Genomic DNA, 19,485 nt, shown 5'->3' with positions numbered 1-19,485 from the left:
TTGGGCTGCAGCAGAACCCCAGCCACACAAACTCATGGGCAGCCTCCTACTTATTATCTTAACCAACAAGATATGGCAGGCGAGATTAGAAGGTGCCCGCAGGAGGAAGCTGGCATGGTCACGGAGCTGTAAGGTATCACAGCCACCCCTGGGGACCCCACCCTGTGATGGGGATCATCTATCTTGTATCTAGTACTGACCAATAGCGAATGACTGGTGAATGATGTGAAAGTGATGGGAAACTTGGCAGGAAGTGATCACAATATGATTGAATTTGATCCTGACACTGGGAAATCATGACATCAGCACAACTAAGACAATGATTTTCAATAAGCCAGACAAAATCAGGAAGGAAAAGATAAGAAATGAACTTCACCTGGTGTGATAAGTTAAGGACAAGAAAAAAAGTTTCTGTAAGTATGTTATCCAGAAAACAAAGACCAAAGAAGCTGTTGGTTCACTAGTAAATAGCAAGGGTGAACCTTTAACAGAAGATGCAAATAAGGAAGAGCTACTCAGCATCCTTCTCAGTCTTCATAAAAATATTAGGTTGCAACTCAATTAACCAGCTAACAAGGAATATTTAGATAAGGAGGGAAACAAGCTGAGGCATGTGATTAAGAAAAGAAACAGTCAGATCTTTGGATGGGTCTGAATTAATTCAAGCCAGCAGGGCCTGAAGTAATGAGCAGAGGAGATGTTGGAGCCTTTGGCAAAAACATTTACAAAGTTGTAGGAGAAGGGTGAAGTACTAGAGGGTTTTCAAAGGGCCAACTTCAGTCCTTCAGTAGTCTGTCCTGGGTCCAGTGCTGCTCAATATGTTTGTTTAATGATTTGAAAGTTGGCATAGAAGGCTTATTGAGCAAGTTCGACGGGGGTCAGGGAACCGGTGGTCAAAGAGAGCCCAGGGTTGGTAAACCACGAACAAGATGCCAGATCACACCAGGTAAGTATTAAGGGGTTGGTAAGCCATAAACAAGGCACCAGACCACACCAGGTAAGTAATAAAGGGAACACACGCCATCAAGGCACAGGGGCACCAAGAGCCCCCTTTGGGGGACTAAAATGTCTTTATACAAATGCCAGGAGTATGGGGAACAAGCAGGAGGAGCTCGCACTCTTGCTGAACAAGCAGGAGGAGCTCACATTCTTTCTTGCTAGCACCCAGTATGACCTAGTTGGACTAACCGAGACATGGTGGGATTCTACACGACTGGGCAGTAGGCATTGAGGGGTATATGCTGTATAGGCATGACAGAGTGGGGAAAAAAGGTGGGGGGGTAGCACTCTATGTTAAGGAGCAGTATACGTCTTCCACCATTAAGGCGGGGGGGGAGGATGGGAACACAGAGGCATTGTGGGTCAGGATCTAGAGGGGGCCAGGGGAAAAGGACTTGGTTGTGGGGGTCTACTACAAGCCTCCTCATCAGGATCAAGACCTAGACGATAAATTTGCTGGGCAGCTAGCAGACGCCACACAGGCGAGGTAAGACAACCCTGAATATAAGATACCTCCCCTCATAATTATATTTTATTTATGGAAAATGTATAAATTTGTTATAATTTCCAGGTATAAACTCTAAGTATTATACCTGCCCCTGCTGGAGGATGGGGCAGGTATATTGGAATCCCCTCAAGGTGGGGGGCTCCAGTTCACCCACACCATCCCACCCTCCAGAGCCAGCTGGGGAACCCTTAGAATGAGCTCTCTCTGCTCCCTTTCTGAAAACAGGGACAGGCTAGGAGGGAGCAGGGGCCGTTGCTTGGGGAACCCGGCTGCATGCTGGAAACCAGCATCTAGATTCCCCTCCCCCCAGAACCAACAGTGAACTTCTGTTTGATCTGGGGGATTGTTGTAACTCATAATGTTTCCTGCAGATCATTCTCAGTTAAAGCAGGGACCTGCACTTCTGTCTGTGCCCTTAGCAACAGGTTACATAAGGATTTGCCTGGCCTGGTTTGGATAGGGATGATCCTACTTCCAGCAGGGCTTGAACTAGATCTCCTCTAGAGGTTCCTTGGAACTCTACCTTTCTATGATTCTTCTTTTCTGTGATTTCTTATCCATAGATGTGTTGATCATTCCTGTTGACAGTCTAGGAGGTTTGATAATATATTTACTTGTGCAAACATCTATGACCAAATTATTTTACAGAATTTAAATTAAAAGTATTAAAAAAAATCTGTTCTTAGGAGCTACATTTATGGGGGGGGGGAAATCCATCCTAGTTTTGGTGTCATCAGAGCTCTTCAGCAGTATTTTCATAGATTTCATAGACATTAGGGCTGGAAGGGACGTGGGAAGACCGTTCCCGGCCCCCTGCCCCAGGGGCAGGAAGTCAGCTGGGGTCATAGGATCCCAGCAAGAAAAACATCCAGGTTTCTCTTGAAAGCATTCAAAGTAGGTGCTTGAATCACCTCTGGCAGCAGGCTATTCCAGACCTTGGGGGCTCAGACAGTAAAGAACTTCTTCCTTATGTCCAGCCTGAACAAGTGTTTATAACTGTTCGACCCTGTCATCCCTTGGGGTACTCTGGTGACCAAACGTTCCCCCAGATCCTGGTGAACACCTGTTATAAACTTCTAGGTGGCCATCAGATTGCCCCTGAGACTGTGCTTTTCCAGGCTGAAGAGTCCCATAGCTCTCAGCCTCTCATCATAAGGTCTGTTTTCCTGACCTCTGATCATGTGTATGGCTCTCCTCTGCATTCTCTCAAGCTTCTCCACATCCTTTTTCAATTGTGGAACCCAAAACTGGATGCAGTACTCCAGCTGTGGCCTCACCAAGGCCGAGTACAAAAGCAGAATGAAGTCTTGGGATTTGCTTGAGAAGCATCTATGGATGCGAGCCAGCATTTCGGTCACTTTACTAGCTGCGGCATCACATTGAAGGTTCGTGTTCATCTTGTGGTCAGTTCTGACCCCCAAGTCCCTCTCATCCATAGACCTAGTCAGCATAGTACTGCTGAGCCTTTAGACAAGCTGCAGGTTTTTCCTCCCAAGGTGGAGAACCTTCCAGTTTTTGGTGTTAAACACCCCCCCCCCTCAGGGGTGGATGCTTTACTCCAAAGTTTGGTATCATCGGCAAACTTGGTCAGTCCACTTCTGACACCAATGTCCACATCATTAACGAAGAGGTTGAACAAAATAGGTCCGAGGAAAGAGCCTTGAGGGACCCCACTGGTCACAGCACCGTGATTGACTTCCGTCAACCACCACCCTGTGGGTCCAAGCACGGAGCCAATTTCCCAGCCAGAGGATCGTGGTGGATCTGAGGCCACAGTTGGCCAGTTTTGCCAAAAGGTGATCATGGGATACCAGATCAAAGACTTTTTTAAAGTCAAGATATATGACATCAATCTCTTCCCCCTTGTCCAGGTAATAGGTCACCTGGTCATAAAAGGAAATGAGATAGGTCAAGCACGACCTACCTGCAACAAACCCATGCTGGCTATCCCTCAGGGTTTTGCCATCAGCCAGTCCATTAAGAATGGCCTCTTTGATAATCTTTTCTAAGACCTTCCCCAGGATAGAGGTCAGGCTAATGGTCCTGTAGTTTGCCGGATCCACTTTCCTCCCTTTCTTGAAGATAGATAGGCACCAAATTGGCCTTCTTCAAATCATCAGGCACTTCACCAGAGCTCCAGGAGCTCTCAAAGATCCATGCCAGGGGCTGAGCTATGATACAGGCCAGCTCCTTGAGTACTCTGGGGTGTTAATTGTCAGGGCTGGCTGACTTGAAGGTGTCCAGACTCTCAAGGTGTTCCTTCACGAGGTCAGCATTGATGGAGGGCAAGGAACCAACCTCACTCAGGCATCCCTGTCCTGTAATGGGCAGGGGCATCCCAAGGGACTTATGAAAGACTGACACAAAGTACCCATTTAGTAAGTTGGCTTTTTCCTCAGTGTCGGTCATCAGTTCTCCCTTCTGGTTTAGCAGGGGTCCAATGTTTCCCTTGTTTTTCCTACAGCTCCCCACATATCTAAAAAAGGTCTTTTTATTGTCCTTGATACTTGTAGCCAGTTGGAGTTTCATCACTGTCTTGGCTTTCTTGGTTTGCTCCCTGCAGGTCCGGACCATTGCAGTATATTCCTCCTTGGAGGTGGATCCTGTCCTCCATCCTTTGTAGGTCGGTCTTAGACACAGGAGGACCGCTAGTTCCTTGTTGAGCCAAGGGGGCTGCTGTGCCCTCTTGCTGCCTTTCCTCCAAGATGGAATAGCCTTAGCTTGTGCATCTAGGATCGCTCCCTTGAGGAGCAGCCACTCGTCCTGGACTCCCCTCCCCTTGGGGTTGTGGCCCCTTAGGGCCTCACTGACAAGTCTCCTGAGCTTGTCAAAGTCAGCCCTCCTGAAGTTGAGGACCTCTGTACTGCTGACTGACTTGACAGCTTTTTGGTGGATGGAGAAGGTGATCAGCTCATGGTCGCTGTCACCCAGCTTCCCTTCGATCGTTAGATCAATGATTAGGCCATCCCCTGTTGCCAGTACCAGGTCGAGCAGCGCTTTGCCTCTTGTTGGCCCATAGACTTCTTGAGTCAGAGCTCATCCACACATGTGAGGAAGCTTTGCAACCATTCAGTTTTGGCCAAATGTTCCTCCCAAGAGGTGTCCAGGTAGTTGAAGTCTCCCATGACGACCATGGACTAGGAGCATGCAACCTCAGCCAATTCCCTGGCAAACTCCTGATCAATCTGTTGATTCCGGGAGGGAGGTCTGTAGTAGACTCCCACCATTGTGTCCCCTGTGCTATGCTCCCCACGAATTTTAACCCAGAGGGTCTCCAGTCATCCACCCTGGGTGCCGATGTCAGCTTGTAGGGATGCGTAGCTCTCCTTGACAGAGAGAGCTACACCTCTGCCCCTTTTGTAAACTCGATCCTTCTTGTACAGGGTATAGCCGTCTAGACCCGTGGTCCAGTAATAGGTGGAGTCCCACCAGGTTTCTGTTATCCCTATGACATCATAATTGTTTGTGTTTAGCAGGAGGAGAAGTTCCTCCTGTTTATTCCCCAAGCTCCTGGCATTGGTGTACAGGCATGCAAATGTTCCCTTGGGGGCCCTTGCTGTGCCCACAGCTTGCTCTAGGGCTGGGGCAGGGGTGGGCTCCCTTAAGTGCCTTGGCCAGCTGGCTTTGCAAGGGTTGCTCAGTGGGCCAGCAGTGGCAGTAGTCCCCCCCTGTTCCTCAGCGGGCTTAGTTTAAAGCCTGGTGGAGCAGGTCAGCCAGTCTGGCTGAGAAGAGCCTCCTCCCCAGCAGAGAGAGTTGGAGGCCGTCCCTTCCCAGAAGCTCACTGCCTCCCTCACCAAAGAGCGGACTGTGGTCATGGAAGCTGAAGCCTTCCCAATGACGCCAGCGCCACAGTCTTTGGTTCACTACCTGAATCCTCCTCTCCCTCCTCAGCCCATAGCCCAAAACCAGAAGGATCAAGGAAAACACCACCTGTGCTCCCAACCCCTTAAGGCCCGCTCCCAAATCCCTGTAGCACTTCATGACCTGGCTGGGAGGGTTCCAAGCCATGTCATTGGTACCCACATGGATAAGTAGCATAGGGTAGTGTTCAGGGGGCTGGAGGAGTTTAGGGATCTTCACTGTAATGTCTCAAATACGGGCTCCCGGGAAGCAGCAGATTTCCCCAGGCCGAGAGGTCAGGGTGGCAGATTGCCCCCTCAGCCCCCCTCAGGATGGAGTCTCCCATGACAAACACTTTGTGTTTTGTTTTGGGGAGAGTGGGGTTGATAGCTACAGTAGTGCTCATGTTGCCTGCGGGAGCTGGCAACTCAGCAGGCTCTCCTGGGGCTGCAAGAGGTTCGTACCTGTTGCATGTCAGAACCAAGTAGTTGTATGCCTATGGCACAGTGGAACATTCCTTTGGTTTGATCCTTAGTGGAATCTCCCGCCATAGTGGAAGATCCCACTGTCAATCATTCTGCTGTCAGTCATTCTGAATGTTATGGCATAGTGGAAAATTCCGCTGGTGGCAGTAACTAGGTCACAGTGGAAAATTCCGCTATGTCAGAACCCAATAACTATATGCCACAGTAATGGAAAATTACAGCTTAGAAAAAAGTTCCCGCCAACTTTATGCAAATCTGCATACCACCATTGGCCGGTTCTAAATTATTCATATTTGGCGACTAGCAATTGGCTCGCTAGTCATATAAAAGTTAAAGCAGTTTCCGCCCACGTTGGAGAACTCCGCACATTTCTCGGAGTTTGGAGAACTCTGCGTACACCTTGGAGTTGGAGAACTCCGTGCTTTTCTCGGAGTGAACCTGGCGGACTGATCACCCACCAGTGACTCCCCATCCTCGACCCTCCCGACGTACCCCGACCCCGGTACCGCAGTAAGCTGATTACGGGAACTTCGTCCCGGTTCTCTCGTGTGTTTAAGAGAGTCTTTGTAACTCATTTGTAACTGCAACTAAGCCAGTCAACTCTGCCTGCGCCCATACATCAGTGGCGTAAGTAAACAATCTATTTGTTACCAATACGCATCCAGGCCTAATTCCGCTCCATCGGTCAAAAGTACCCGCCTGCCGTTTAGGGCTACTGGCCACAGCCCGGCCTACCACTTGACCGCCACATTGCAAAGCTCCAGCAGGGCAGGGGCCTTGGTGCGGCAGGCCTTAGGGCCCTTGACCACCTTGGTCCATCCCCTTGGCTGGACAGAATGGGAGATCCCGGAGTCCTCCCTTGTCCTGGATGGAGACCGTGGTTTACCCTCCATCTCCCGGGGGAGAAGGACCTGGCAGCAGGAGTCTATCTCCTGCTCGCAGTCCCTGATGGCGCACAGTTTCTGGACTGTGGCCTGGAGCTCCTCCAGCTGCTGCATCAGAGACCCAAGTAGGGAGCAGACCCCACAAGGGGAGGTGGTCATGCTTCTGGGCCCCAGAGCCTGAAAAAGCGACAGGCAGGCCCCGCAGCTGAGAGCCAGAGGCTCTGTCTGTGTGGAGCCCAGAACCATGGGCTCCATCTGGGTGGAAGCCTCTGAGGCACCGGGGGGCGGGGGAGGGTTGCAGGCCCTGAGGGGACCCTTGGGGTGCGGTGCGTGCTCATTTGGAGTCATGCCACTGGTAGGCCGGCTGCAGCTGGGACTGCCTACCCTAGGGGGCTCACAGGCAGGGCTTTGGGCCCTCCCGCTTGCCCTCCTGTGCGAACTCCATGCTAACTCATGCACCGGGCAAACAAGCATGCCTGTTTGTGCAGCCTGTTTGTGAGGCTCCGGTTGCACGGCTCCCTGGAGGGCTGGGTGAAGTAGGGGCCGGGATGGGGCAAGGTCCTCCCCGGTTCCTACTTAGCTGCCTGCCCGCAGCTGAGCTGGGCTAGTCCCCTCCCCCATGGGCCCCGCTTACCTCCGGCTGTGCTGAGGGTCCATGGCAGGTCCTCCGCAGCAGTAGAGGATCGATGTGGGGATTCGGGGTGCGGGGGCACGATGGGCTTTCACCCGTATGTCTCGCGCCACTCCCTAAGCCTCTCTGGGGCTTTTTTCCTTTGACGGGCCCTTTGAAACTATGCACATGTGCAGTGGGCCTGCCTCCAGCACCTGTCTACTCCTGGGCAAGGGGGGGCCCTGCCCGGGATTTGGGGGACCCTGCCTACCTGGAGAGGGGTTGGTGAGTACCCCCTCCCCTCTACTGTCTCCCTGGGGGGGTGGGCCAACTAGGGGCTGGAGCAGGGTGAGGTCCTCCCCGGTTCCTACTTAGCTGCCTCCTCGCAGCTGAGCTGGGCTAGTCCCCTCCCCCACGGGCTCCGCTTACCTCCAGCTGCTGCTGCAGGTCGGCGGGTTGGCTGTTATAAAGAACTGTTTACTGCAATTGGCTTTTCAAACAGACCTGAACCTGATCACTAAATTTTGTGTATGATTTTTTTAATGTACAATGATATGTATATGCAAATTCTGAGAAATTAAAGTATACGCAGAATTGTTGGGGCATAATTCCAGCATATGATTTAAAAAACTGCCTTCTAGTATCAAGCTTTCCCCCATGATTTAATGGTATTGTCTGCCCCAGTTTTCAGAAGTGATGTCAGATAAATCATGTGATTTATTTAATAATCATGACTATTTTTTAAAGGAAAAGGAACAAAAGACGCAAAACAAAGTAATGAATTCTGAGTTCTTTTGGTTTGCACTTTGATGCAGTAATGTCACATTTTCAGGCTTTAACCATGAAGATCGGATTCCCTCACAGGCCTAGGATATGGCTGGAAGAAAAACACAAAATAACAAACATGCACATTTCAATCAAGTTGCTAAACTTTGATATTAGTGAATGTATAAAACTCCCTTTCTCTGTCCTGAGTGAATATGAAGGGTATTCCTCAAATCAACAAATAGGTTTTGTATATTCTGTTTTTGCATAATTTCATATTTGAAAAATTTTGTTTCAGTAAAATTAGAATCCATTTTTGGTGGCATGTAAGAGAATTGCTGACAATCATATACATGCTTATTGCTATGTCGTCTGCAAAATGTACTATGCACCAAATGCTTCTGCCTCTTTTTTCAAATAAAAGGAATGCTCTAGCAAATATTACTGCTATAGTTTCATACTATCACACAGGATAACATTGTCATATAGAGCAGATACAACAATTGGCTATCTTTGCTTTGCTGTCAAAATTTTCCACCTGTCATGACATTTTTATTTGCAATTTTGTTGGAAGCTAAAAATGAGGTTCTTCATTGACTTACGCCCACGTAAATTGGAAATAATTCTGTTTAAGCCGATGCAGTGGCTTGTGAGAAGCGAATCAGGTATATTGGATTTATATTTATTCAGATTGTCAATGTCTGCACCAGACCCAGTGTAGCATAATCTACACATTTTTACTGGCTGCAGCACAATTTGTTTCTTATTTTAGGACTCCCAATGCACACAGGCAGCTTATGGTTCTTGTTATCCATTAATCTAAGGCTTCTATATATAAAGTGCAACAGAAAGAATGTCAATTCATATTCCGGGTATGCCTCTTACTGGATAAAAATAAGGATTAGTTTAGAGTTCATTTTCTTGTCAATTTCTGATGAAACAAAAATGATCCAAGTACTGTGTGTAGCCATTCTCTTATATTTGTAAGGCAGTAAAAGTTGCAGATGGAAGCATAGAAAGGTACCTAGTTTTCTTGCTCCAACTGCTCAAACTTTTATGTCAGAATTGCTATATGGAGAATGAAAGCTTCATAGTTTTCAGAAAGAAAACAATAACCATTCTGGAGGACCTTATAGTGACTTTGTAGGTGAACAATAAAGAATGATGTAATTAGAATTAAAGAGATCAGACTAAGAACTTGATCTAACATGTTCCTGAACAAAATGACTCAAGCCCACCTCCAGTTAAGAACTTCAATTACTCTTCAGAGATGGCTTAGGTTTATATAAACCATCCATATATTAAGTCTTGGTAAATGGTCATTTTTACCACTTTTCCTTTTTTGGGGAGCCAAGCTATATTCATCCAGAGACTTCTTGCTAGCATAAAAATATACAAATATATTCCCATACATGGACAAATGCAGAATGGTGAGTACTGCTTTATTCAGCCAACAGAGAGGCAAGAGCAACACCAATAACTAAGTAGTTAAAACTAAGCAGGAAAACATAATTCCTTTGTGTGACATACACTTGACATAACTGACTATATGATCCCTAGGCAAATTATAAATGTTAAACAATGTTGTTTATATTTTAGTTATAGGAACAGAAGATGGTATTGTGCTTTCATGTCAACAGAAACAAATCACAACTCTTTTGGAAGGTTTTTTGAAATTCAACTTGCAAATATAACATGTGCTTGGTTTTGGTTATTATTTATTGGGCACAGTTAGTCAGACAATCACTCTTTTTTACAAACCTGTGATACTAGAGCTTCTATTAGCAAAAGCCAGTGCTGAAGTAACAAACAGTCTCCTGAATATGAGGTATCCAGAATATCGTGAAGAAGCTCTTTTTTTTTAACAAAGCTATGTATTCTGTTGCTCTCTGCGTTTATTAAAGCTGTCTGAATATCTCTCTGTCACATATGGCTAGGCACACGGCTGTCTCACCAGTGTTAGAGTGGAGAGACTTCTGGACAAAAGAACTCCCAGAGCTTTTGATTTTCATGATCTAGTGACACAGGGTTACTAGGCTTCTCTCTTATTGATGAGCTGAATGAAAGAGGGTTATCACAACAGCCAGAGCCCACGTGGCATCCCCTGCCCATATTCTTTGTCATATTCCCTAAAAAGAATACATTAGTGGAGTCAACAGTTGTCTCTAGGTTGTCAATCAGTCATACAGCAGTCTGTTTTGAGAGAGTTCTGACTGCAGACAGAATCACTTTCTCTCCAGGCAGGAGTATCTATGTACTGTGTGTCAGGAGAAGCTTCAAGCAGTGTTAGAAAGTCGACAAGAAACCTTTTGTTAAGATTCAGCAGTGAGCTGAATGAGACCAAGGAGCTTTGATCAGAGTTCTTTTAAGAATCAAATAAATTCACTCAGCAGAAATAAAATAAGTCTCTGAAAAGAAGATATATTGGCCTTCCAAAAATTTCAGTTGTTTTTACTACCCTAATTACCCTTTCAGATCACCTGCTTTATAATGAACTCTTAAATATGCCCTTTCAGTACTGAATCCTACTATAATACTTTTAAAAGTATTGGGCATGCGCACAGTTAAAAAGGGCCTGCCAACAACAAAAAAGCCTCAGTCAGGCTCCGGGAGTGGCGAGAGATGCGTGGGTGAAAGCCCGCTGTGCCCCCGCTTCCCCAAAACCACCCAGGGACCCCCCAGCAGCGGCTGAGCCCCCCGCTGATGCCCGGCACAACCAGAGATAAGCGGGGCCCATGGTGGGAGGGGGTTAACCCCTAGAAAGTGGGAGGAGGTGGCTGAGTGGGAGCCAGGCCAGGTCTCGCCCCGCCCAGGCCGCTACTTTGCCCAGCCCCCCAAGGGAGCCATGTGAACTGACTGCGCAAACAGGCGTGCTTATCTGCCGGCACATCAGTTAGAGCAGAGTTCGCGCAGGAGGGTGTGCGGGAATGCCCGAAGCCCTGCCTGCAAACCCCCTAGGGTAGGCAGACTCAGTCCCAGCCCGCCTACCAGTGGCATGCTGCGGATGGGCACGTGCTGAACCCCGAGGGTCCCTGAGTGGTCTGTGGCACCCCCCCCCGGCACCTCAGAGACAGCCACCCAGACGGAGCCCATGGTTCTGGGCTCCACGTCTCGCTTGCCTGTCCCTGTTTCAGACTCTGGGGCCCGGGAGCATGGCTACCTCCCCTTGTGGGGTCTGCTTCCTTTTGGGGTCCCTGGCATGCCAGTTGGAGCTCCAGGCCACAGTCCAGAAACTGCATGTCAGCAGGGACTGCGAGCAGGAGATAGACTCCTACTGCCAGGATTTTCTCCCTTGGGAGCTGGAGGGTAGACCACGGTCTCCCTCCAGGACCAGGGAGGACTCTGGGACCTCCCATTCTGTCCAGTCAGGGGGATGGACCAAGGTGATCAAGGTCCCTTAAGGCCTGCCACACCAAGGCCCCTGCCCCGCCGGAGCTTAGCAACAGGTATGAACCTCTTGCAGCCCCAGCAGAGCCTACTGAGTTGCCAGCTCCCACAGGCAACACAGGCTCAACTGCAACTACTGCCCCCACTCTCCCCAAGACAAAACACAAAGTGTTTGTTGTGGGAGACTCCATCTTGAGGGTGACTGAGGGAGTAATCTGCCGCCCTGACCCCTTAGCCTGGGAAGTCGGCTGCTTCCCAGGGGCCCGCATCCGAGACATTGCAGAGAAGGTCCCTAAGCTCCTCCAGCCCACAGACCACTATCCCATGGTCCTTATTTGTGTGGGCACCAATGACACAGCTCAGAGTGCTCCCAGCCGGGTCATGAGGCACTACAGGGATTTGGGAGTGGGGCTAAAAGGTCTAGGGGCACAGGTGGTGTTTTCTTTGATCCTTTGTTTACTTACACGTGCTAAGTAAATGTTGGCTGTCCAGTGATCATTGGTATTAAAATATGGGTAGTATAGCACAAATAGGCTCCTTACACTCTTGAAAGTGTAAATTCACATGGTCCTTATTGAACATTTTTGTGAAAAAATGGCATTTGTACAAAATGCAGTGTATGTATAAGATGTTTATAGACATGTCAACAGATATAGTTGAATCCTTAAGTGATTCAGAATTCATCATAGTCCTTGGAATCATTTTTCGTCCTGTGAAGCTCTTGTCAGTCCTTGTAACAGGCTGTATGCTCAGCCTGCTAACAGACGTTGATTCTAATACATTGATCCTAAGAAAGTTCAGTTGTCTCACTAGAACAAGTGATTCATTAACTACACTGCCTGAAAAGGAAGCAGAAGTGGCCCTATGAAAAAGAAGATCTAGGTTTCAGCAGGTTTCAAGAAAGAAACAGATAAAAAGTTGAGTCTTGGTGGAAGGTACGGTCTGGATCTTGTGTTAGTTTGATTATAAATTATTTTTATTTGTTAATAAAACAAAATCCAAGAAGGGGGTAGGTGTTGATCCTCTTTAAGTTGTGAGAAATATGTTTGGAAACAGTTCCTGTTTGGACAGATGTGCACAAAAGGCTTTCCAAAAAATTTCTGCTGAAGTTGCAATGGCTTCTAAATTGAGGGGATGTATCACTGGCAAAGGATATTTAAAAAGAAAGAAAATGTTATGATAGTAAAATTAGTTAAACGTCCTCATGGCACCCATAAAAATAAGACTAAACAATAAGGCTGCAGTGTGTGTTGTAGTGATGCATGCATTGAACTTGTGCTAATGTGGATAGGAGTTGAAGTGAAGATCTATACTTCTTTGTGGACTCTTTAGACAAAAGTATTACAGTTATTGGTAAAATTGTGCGCTTTATTCTGCATGTGTAACCCCCATAAAAGTCAGGAATGTGTTCACGGATGTGGTGAAACTTTGACTCCCCAGGTACCTCTGCACTTTTACCTGCGCTGCTATATCCCCCTTCCCCCCACCCCAGCTTATCATTCACCCCTGATGCCTCCATTTCCATTTTCACTGACTGGCTTTCTTGCCTGCTTTGCGTGCCAGGCCAGCCTCTGGCTTCTTTACTATTCCTTCCATCCAGGACCAGGAGATGCACCAACTGCACGTACTTCCTCAGCCTGACAAAGGCTTTTTCAACCTGAAAGCTTTCTAAGATATATTTTTCTAACTATTTTGGTTTTTTTCATAATAAACATTAAAACACAAGATAAGCCATCACACACCATGAGTAACATATATGCAACACAACAGCTCTACTTCTTGCTGTCAATTCCTTTATAAAAAGAAAGGCTCTGTGACAGTTCTGTCTGGGTATCTTTGCTGCTGGTGCTATTGGTATTGAGCCAGCTAAGTTAATTTGACCTGCCATCGTTTACAGTGGTGGACCGAGGCGAGGCTGTAGGGGAGGAGAAGACCTCATGGCGGCACACTGCTGTGTTGTGTGTTGTGTCCCAGCACCAGGAAGGGTGCACCTGAACACACACACACAGTCCCACAAGCACCCATGTCACGAGTTTTGCCTGCCTGCGGTCAGAGGTGCAGGGCCTCAGAACCCAGACCCCCCCTGCACCTATCTTCTTGACAGCTGGCAGGCTTCGTGGCCACAGCAGGCCCTAACAGGCCTGCAGTTTTTACCCCCTTGTGCCTTAACACACACAGTGTCACCTATGTCATGAGTTTTGCTTGTCAGCAGTTTGAGGTGCAGTTTCCCAGAAACCTATCCTATCTCCTTGAAAATTGGCAGGAATTGTGGCTGCAGCAGGGGCTACTACTCCTGCAGTTTTCACCCCACTGTGGCTTAACACACATACGTGACATGAGTTTTGCTTTCAGTACTTTGAGGTGCAGTTTCCCAGAAACCCCTGCACCTATCCCTTGAAGTTTGGCAGGCTTCGTGCTCTCAGCAGAAGCTACCACCCCTGCAAGTTTCATTTGAGTCAGCCAAAAAACAACAAAGGTATAGATATTTCATTTATTCCCCATTATACTCTGGCCGAATCTCCGAATCGGTTCCTAATCTTCCGAAGCAATTTGGCTGAATCGAATCGGAAAAGTGATTCAGATCTCTGCATCAAATCTTTGGCATCCAAATCGACTGAATCCGAATTTGAGTCATATAGTGCCCTATTCACACAGGCCTAATACCTGTGCTATCATTAATGAACATTGGCATGTTTTGGACAGCACCAAATTACCCTACTGGACAGTTTCCACATTCTGAGCAAGAAACTAACATGGACAGCTAGACCTTCTTTGGCTCTGAAACCCTGGGGCAGGCTTTGCAAAGGAGTTAGCAATGTAATGTCAGTCAGAGAATTAGCTTGACCGTGCTGGAAGGAGACCTCTTCAAGTACTCTGATATGGTTCCTTATTACAGTATAGCTTCATAGGGAAACTATTTTGAATGCTATCAAGCACTGTCTCACCAGCATGTTCAAAATGCTGTAGAGCACTTACTTGTCTAAATATCAGATCCTACAAATATTGGCGAAATATGTCATCATTACTTTTTAATATTTACTTTCCGTCCTGCATGGAAGATAACAACAACAAAAGGGGCATCTACACGTGCATTTTACTGCAGAGATGATTAAGTAGCTCCCCAGTAAAGCATCAGTGCCTACAGGTATAGAGCTATTAGGCCAGAGTAAACTAATTAACTCTGCCAAGGATAGTACTCCCCAACACAAGTACTACCCTTTGGTACAGTTTAGTGTGCTGCAACTGATGTATAGATGGTGACCAGGGCTGGCTGGGGCATGAGGGTGCTACAGTGTGGGGGCTGCCAGCTGGCCAGCCCCTCGCTGTAGCACCCTCATGCCCCAGCAAGCCCCTCTGCAGCATGTTGAGCTGGGGCAGAGCAGCTCTGGGTTGGCATGCTGGCTTCCTGGGCCCCCTGCCATCTGGGGCTGTGCTGCCCCAGCTCAACATGCGGTTCTGGGCACATGTATAAACACTGCTTCCAGGAGCAATAAACCCCAGCACAAAATGTGCCAGAGTTAATTCAGGCACAGTAATTTCCTGTGTAGATGCGCACAGAGAGATTTCAAAACAAAACAAAACAAATGCAGATTTTTAAAATTATAATAGCAGATACTCTTTGTGTATTTTGGCTCACACCTTAGTAAATGTATTGAGCTTTCAATTCCTTCTAGCTTTTTAGCTGCTTCAGGCTTGAAAAAATGCACACAGATTCCAGTTCTAATTAGGCACACCCTTAGCATTGTTATGCCCTTGAGTTCAGATCAAACAATGCAAAGGTTTTGCAGTGCATTTGTGTTGCTTTGTGGATGTTATAAACCAGACACTCAGGCAAAGGCAGTACTTTATTTCAGCATGCATAATGCATGACAACACAGGTTAGTTTAGGCTGCCCATGCAGATTGTGTTTCTTCCACTTCTGAATAGCTATAAGGACACCTTTCTTCCAAACACTAGCATGGCATACATTTTCAGTCAGTTTGTATGTTACCTTTTAAACAAGATTTTTCCCTAGGGTACTCATGACAGAATGATACCCCACAATGTGTAGAGGTGTACATGCAGTTGCTAAATTGTCTACCTACAGGACCTGGCTAGTCTGGGGTAGAAGTTTATGTATACAGAGCCAGTTGAATGCTGCTTTGTGGCAGTACTCCTATGTGACCCAAATACAAAGAAGAGGTCTTTTGCTTACCACACCATACCAAGTCAGGAGATGTTCACACTCCATAGAGAAGCCCTTTCATGAACATTTCAAGAGCCCAAGATGCAACTTCTTCTAGCTACACCTGTCTGATCAGAACAGCATAGATGCGATCACTTAGTGACAATTGTTTCTTTTCTTTTAGTTTTTGTTGGTTTTAATGGTACCCTACGTTCAATGAAGTTATTTATTGCAAAGATTTTATAATTTTTCCATCCAAATACAACAAAATAGTTGTGTAAGGTTAAATGCATATTTTACCATTACAATCTAGCTTAAAATAAGAGCATCATGCTTCTGTGTGCATGTTCAGCATTTAGCATAGTCAATGTCTGCCAGTTCAGAAAATCTGTCTTCTACCCACTGGTAAGGCACTCTCTCTTTCTCTCACATATGCTAGGTAAAATGTTGCATGTAGTTATTATGTGAAACAGATTATTACTCAGCAGTCTCCAGGCTGGTGATGCAGTATCTCCGCTTTCTTTTCAGTCTTCTAAATGCACTCTCCACTGTTGTTGTACACTTAATCAGGATGTAGTTAAACAGCCTTTTTCTGCTATCCTAAATATCTAGAAAGAAGCTGCCTAGGTTGTGAAAGTAAGGAATAATCTGGGTCTTCCAGAAAATAGAGCTAGGATCATAAGACAGCAAAATAGAAGAAAAAAAGATAGTTTGAACAGTGGAACATCAACACCATTAAAAAGGGTAAAGGGAGAGTAGCAGGAATCAGGGTGACGATAATGCACCATGAAGTCAACTGATTCTCTCAGCACTGCCTGGACAAATGCTGCGTGTATTCCCAGGCAGTTGGTTTTAAAGTTCAGGTGGAGCAGGAATCACAGTGGGGTGCAACTGCATTACTGCAACCTCCCTGGATATCTGCTGAGAGCACGGTGTGCTTATTTTGAAAAAGTTCAGTGTGGATCCATTGATTCCAAAAAGAAGTATATTAATTTAACATGAAAGAACAGTGTGGACTCCATTTCCAGAAGAGTTATTCCTCACTAGTTTAAGGTAGAAGATCACAATCTGAAATACCTTTCAAGTATAGACAAATCTTTATATTGCAGCATTCATTTCACTCTGAACCTCAGAAGTTCATAAAACTAAAACTAATAAATGTGCTTCTTTTTTTTTTTAATACTCTAAAGACCTGAAGTTAGGAATTTGATAATTAAACTTCTTCATATTTAGACAGAAATTGGAGATGATTGGAAATGCTAAGGTACTGTGCAGGTCAATTGTGCATCATTATTAGAGCCATTTAATGCATTTTAATGATGGCTGATAAGGTGCAAAGTGCTATGTAAGCCGAAAGTGGATGTTTTATTCCATTATATATAAAAGGTATAGGCATAAATAGACTCAAGTTTGCATTTTTTTCTACTTAATTTTTTTTTAAAAGTAAACTTTTTCTCACCTGTATTACTCTTTCAATAGCGGTTGGTTGAACTGTAGCACTGGAGAGTTTACTCTGGGCTAAGCACAGGCCACTTTGTGCAGCTCCACTAGAAAAAAAATATAGCATGAAACCAGTTGAGGGTTTTCCTTGCACAGTTGCCAAGAGCCACCATAATGGGAACGACTGGCTAATGACAGAATAACCGCTGTCAACTGGCCATTAGCTCTGGTCTCAGTAAACATAATTCAGTGGCAGTGGCAATGAATGACTAAGCTGTATCAAGTAGTTAATGCACAGAATATAATGGGGCCTTATCTAAGAGGTTCTGATGGGCTGAACTGTATTCAGATCCAACTTTTCATCATTGGCAAAAGAGTATTCAAATCCAGTTAAGTAAGGTGATGCTTTGATTAAAAACTGTCACACACTTTATTCTCTTAACTTTCCTACAAGAAAACAAACACAACTTTATTTATTTATGTTTGCTATGAAAAGATCTGAATATTGCTGGCATTGGTTCAGAATTTCAGATACAACCTGTGATCCTGGTTGTTTTGAATTTGCGACAATTTAGCAATCTGGTTTTCAGAAAAAGTTGGTCTCTTTCTCTCTCGATCTGAAAATGAAACACCTTAAAAGTGTCTCAAGGCAAGTACCTTAAAATTGGAAATGCCCAGTGTAGCCAGTTACTTTTAAAAGTAGGGGCAAATATTTCCTCTGCCATTTTCTGCCAGTCTGTTCCTTGTAATTTTCCCCTGAATGTTACTGTCTTTCTGCACCATTACTTGTAACTGTAACAGATAAAAGGAGAAAAAAAAAGAGAAAACTAACTATTACAAAGCATTATCAGGCAGCGAAAACAAATACAACATGTGTGCTGTGCTGCTTGCTGTTTTCAAGGTAGAATGAAAACCGGTGCTGACCTATGTTAAAAACAGTGACTTGCTGAGGGAAGAGATCTCCAACCTGAGGGATATGGTGATGTAGAAAGCAAAGAAGAATTGTTTCCAGTGTCAAACTGTTCAGTCTTTAGAGATAGCTCCCCTTTGGATATGATTTTAGTCTTAAATGCCACACAGGAACTCCCACACATCAGGGAAATAGGTCAAGCGCAAGGTTATTTTCAACTAAAACACACTTGTTGACAGGCTTTTACCAAGGAGAAGTTCTGGCAGGATACTGACAGAAAAGAGATTTTCTTTTTCTTCGTTGAATAGCCCCTCAGAAAAGGGCACTATAGTGACACATTTCTGCAGTTTGAAGATACACATTCAGTATACATGCAGTAAACTATCCAGGGCCAAATGCCCAGAAGAGGAGTCTTCAGGCTTTTGCATGTGACCTGGCTATGGCTGTGGACCAGAGTCTCCATATCCTGGAGCAGCCAGCTGCCTGCACTCACTCTAACAGCAGATTTCTGACCTGGCTCTAGCGAGTGAAGCACAGATGCACTTGAGCACCAGACTCTGCAGTAGAGGGGAGCATTGCAGAAGTGATGGGAGGCATGGTGCACCCAGGGCTTGAATTGCACTTTGACTCTTGGAAGGGCCTGTGGCAGTGGCGGCCAGAAGGAGCTGCTGCCACCACCTGAGTTGCTTGGAAAGGTATGGGGCAGGGCAGGGCGGAGGCTTTTTCCTCTTATGGTGGGATTCCCGTCTCTTATGGGAGGGCTCAGCCCCCTCCGAGGCCTCCCCCCTTTGAAATATTTCAAACCCTGTGCCAGTTCAGACCTTTGCAGGTCAAATTGGAACTCTCCATGTGATGGATCTAAGCTGCAGGCTATAGGTTGCTGCCCCTGGTCTAGATTGTTTTCTGGAATTCAATTGTGTATCTTCCAATGGAGGTAAGCTTGAGTTGCTCTTTTAAGCTACAAGAAGAAAAGCACATATAGGATTAAGAAGCATGTGTCAGAGTTTCTTAAGAATGGGTTAGAAAGTTTCTCATTTTCATGTCATTGGATCAGGTGCAAGGAGTCATATGATCTCCTTTTCCTTGGAGAGGAGTGCCTGCCTTCCCAAATGGCCATTAGGTCCAGAAATAAGGAGCGGAGTCTACACAGAATACTTGTAACCTCTCCATGAGATGGCAGAAATTCTATGTACAGACATTTTATGGTTTCACATTGAGGATAAGGTAGAAAAGGTTGGAGTGGGCAAACAGCTGCTTTATACAGGAGATTAGCAGTTTTAACATGGAAAATGGATTCAGGGCTAGTGTGACAGTGCTGTGCAAGGTTTTGTTGCAGGATGTTCTACCCCACTGTGGAGGGTAGTGTGCAGTTGGGGCTACTAATGGAAGTATAGTTCTTGCTAGCAGCTTCAGTGGCTGGGTACGCCCAAAAACCATTTAGGGTTGGAACAGAGTTTGCACACAGCAATCAGTGTGACCCCTGAACTTCTGG

The 19,485-nt window shown here is 46.0% G+C and overlaps 1 protein-coding gene and 1 long non-coding RNA gene across 4 annotated transcripts in view; one reads left to right on the top strand and one right to left on the bottom strand.

Moving 5' to 3' along the window:
• The window catches only part of NKAIN3 (sodium/potassium transporting ATPase interacting 3), a gene marked incomplete at its 5' end in the record, with an annotated part of 543,802 nt that overhangs the window by 100,821 nt on the left and 423,496 nt on the right, over positions 1–19,485 (top strand). The gene's annotated exons all lie outside the window — the stretch shown is intronic.
• The window catches only part of LOC112549511, a 50,504-nt gene continuing 38,939 nt past the window's right edge, over positions 7,921–19,485 (bottom strand). For 2 of the 3 annotated variants that reach the window (XR_003092944.1, XR_003092942.1), the window contains exons 3-5: positions 17,741–17,875; positions 17,103–17,190; positions 7,921–8,203 (exon numbers count right to left, since the gene is read on the bottom strand). This is a non-coding gene — a long non-coding RNA (uncharacterized LOC112549511). The remainder of the gene's footprint in view (positions 8,204–17,102; positions 17,191–17,740; positions 17,876–19,485) is intronic. The other variant, XR_003092943.1, reaches the window with a different exon arrangement.

The sequence above is a fragment of the Alligator sinensis genome, unplaced genomic scaffold, assembly GCF_000455745.1.
Source record: "Alligator sinensis unplaced genomic scaffold, ASM45574v1 scaffold860_1, whole genome shotgun sequence".
NCBI classification, from domain to species: domain Eukaryota; kingdom Metazoa; phylum Chordata; order Crocodylia; family Alligatoridae; genus Alligator; species Alligator sinensis.
The sequence above is the reverse complement of the archived record's forward strand: the minus strand, read 5'-3'. Positions and strand labels throughout refer to the sequence as shown.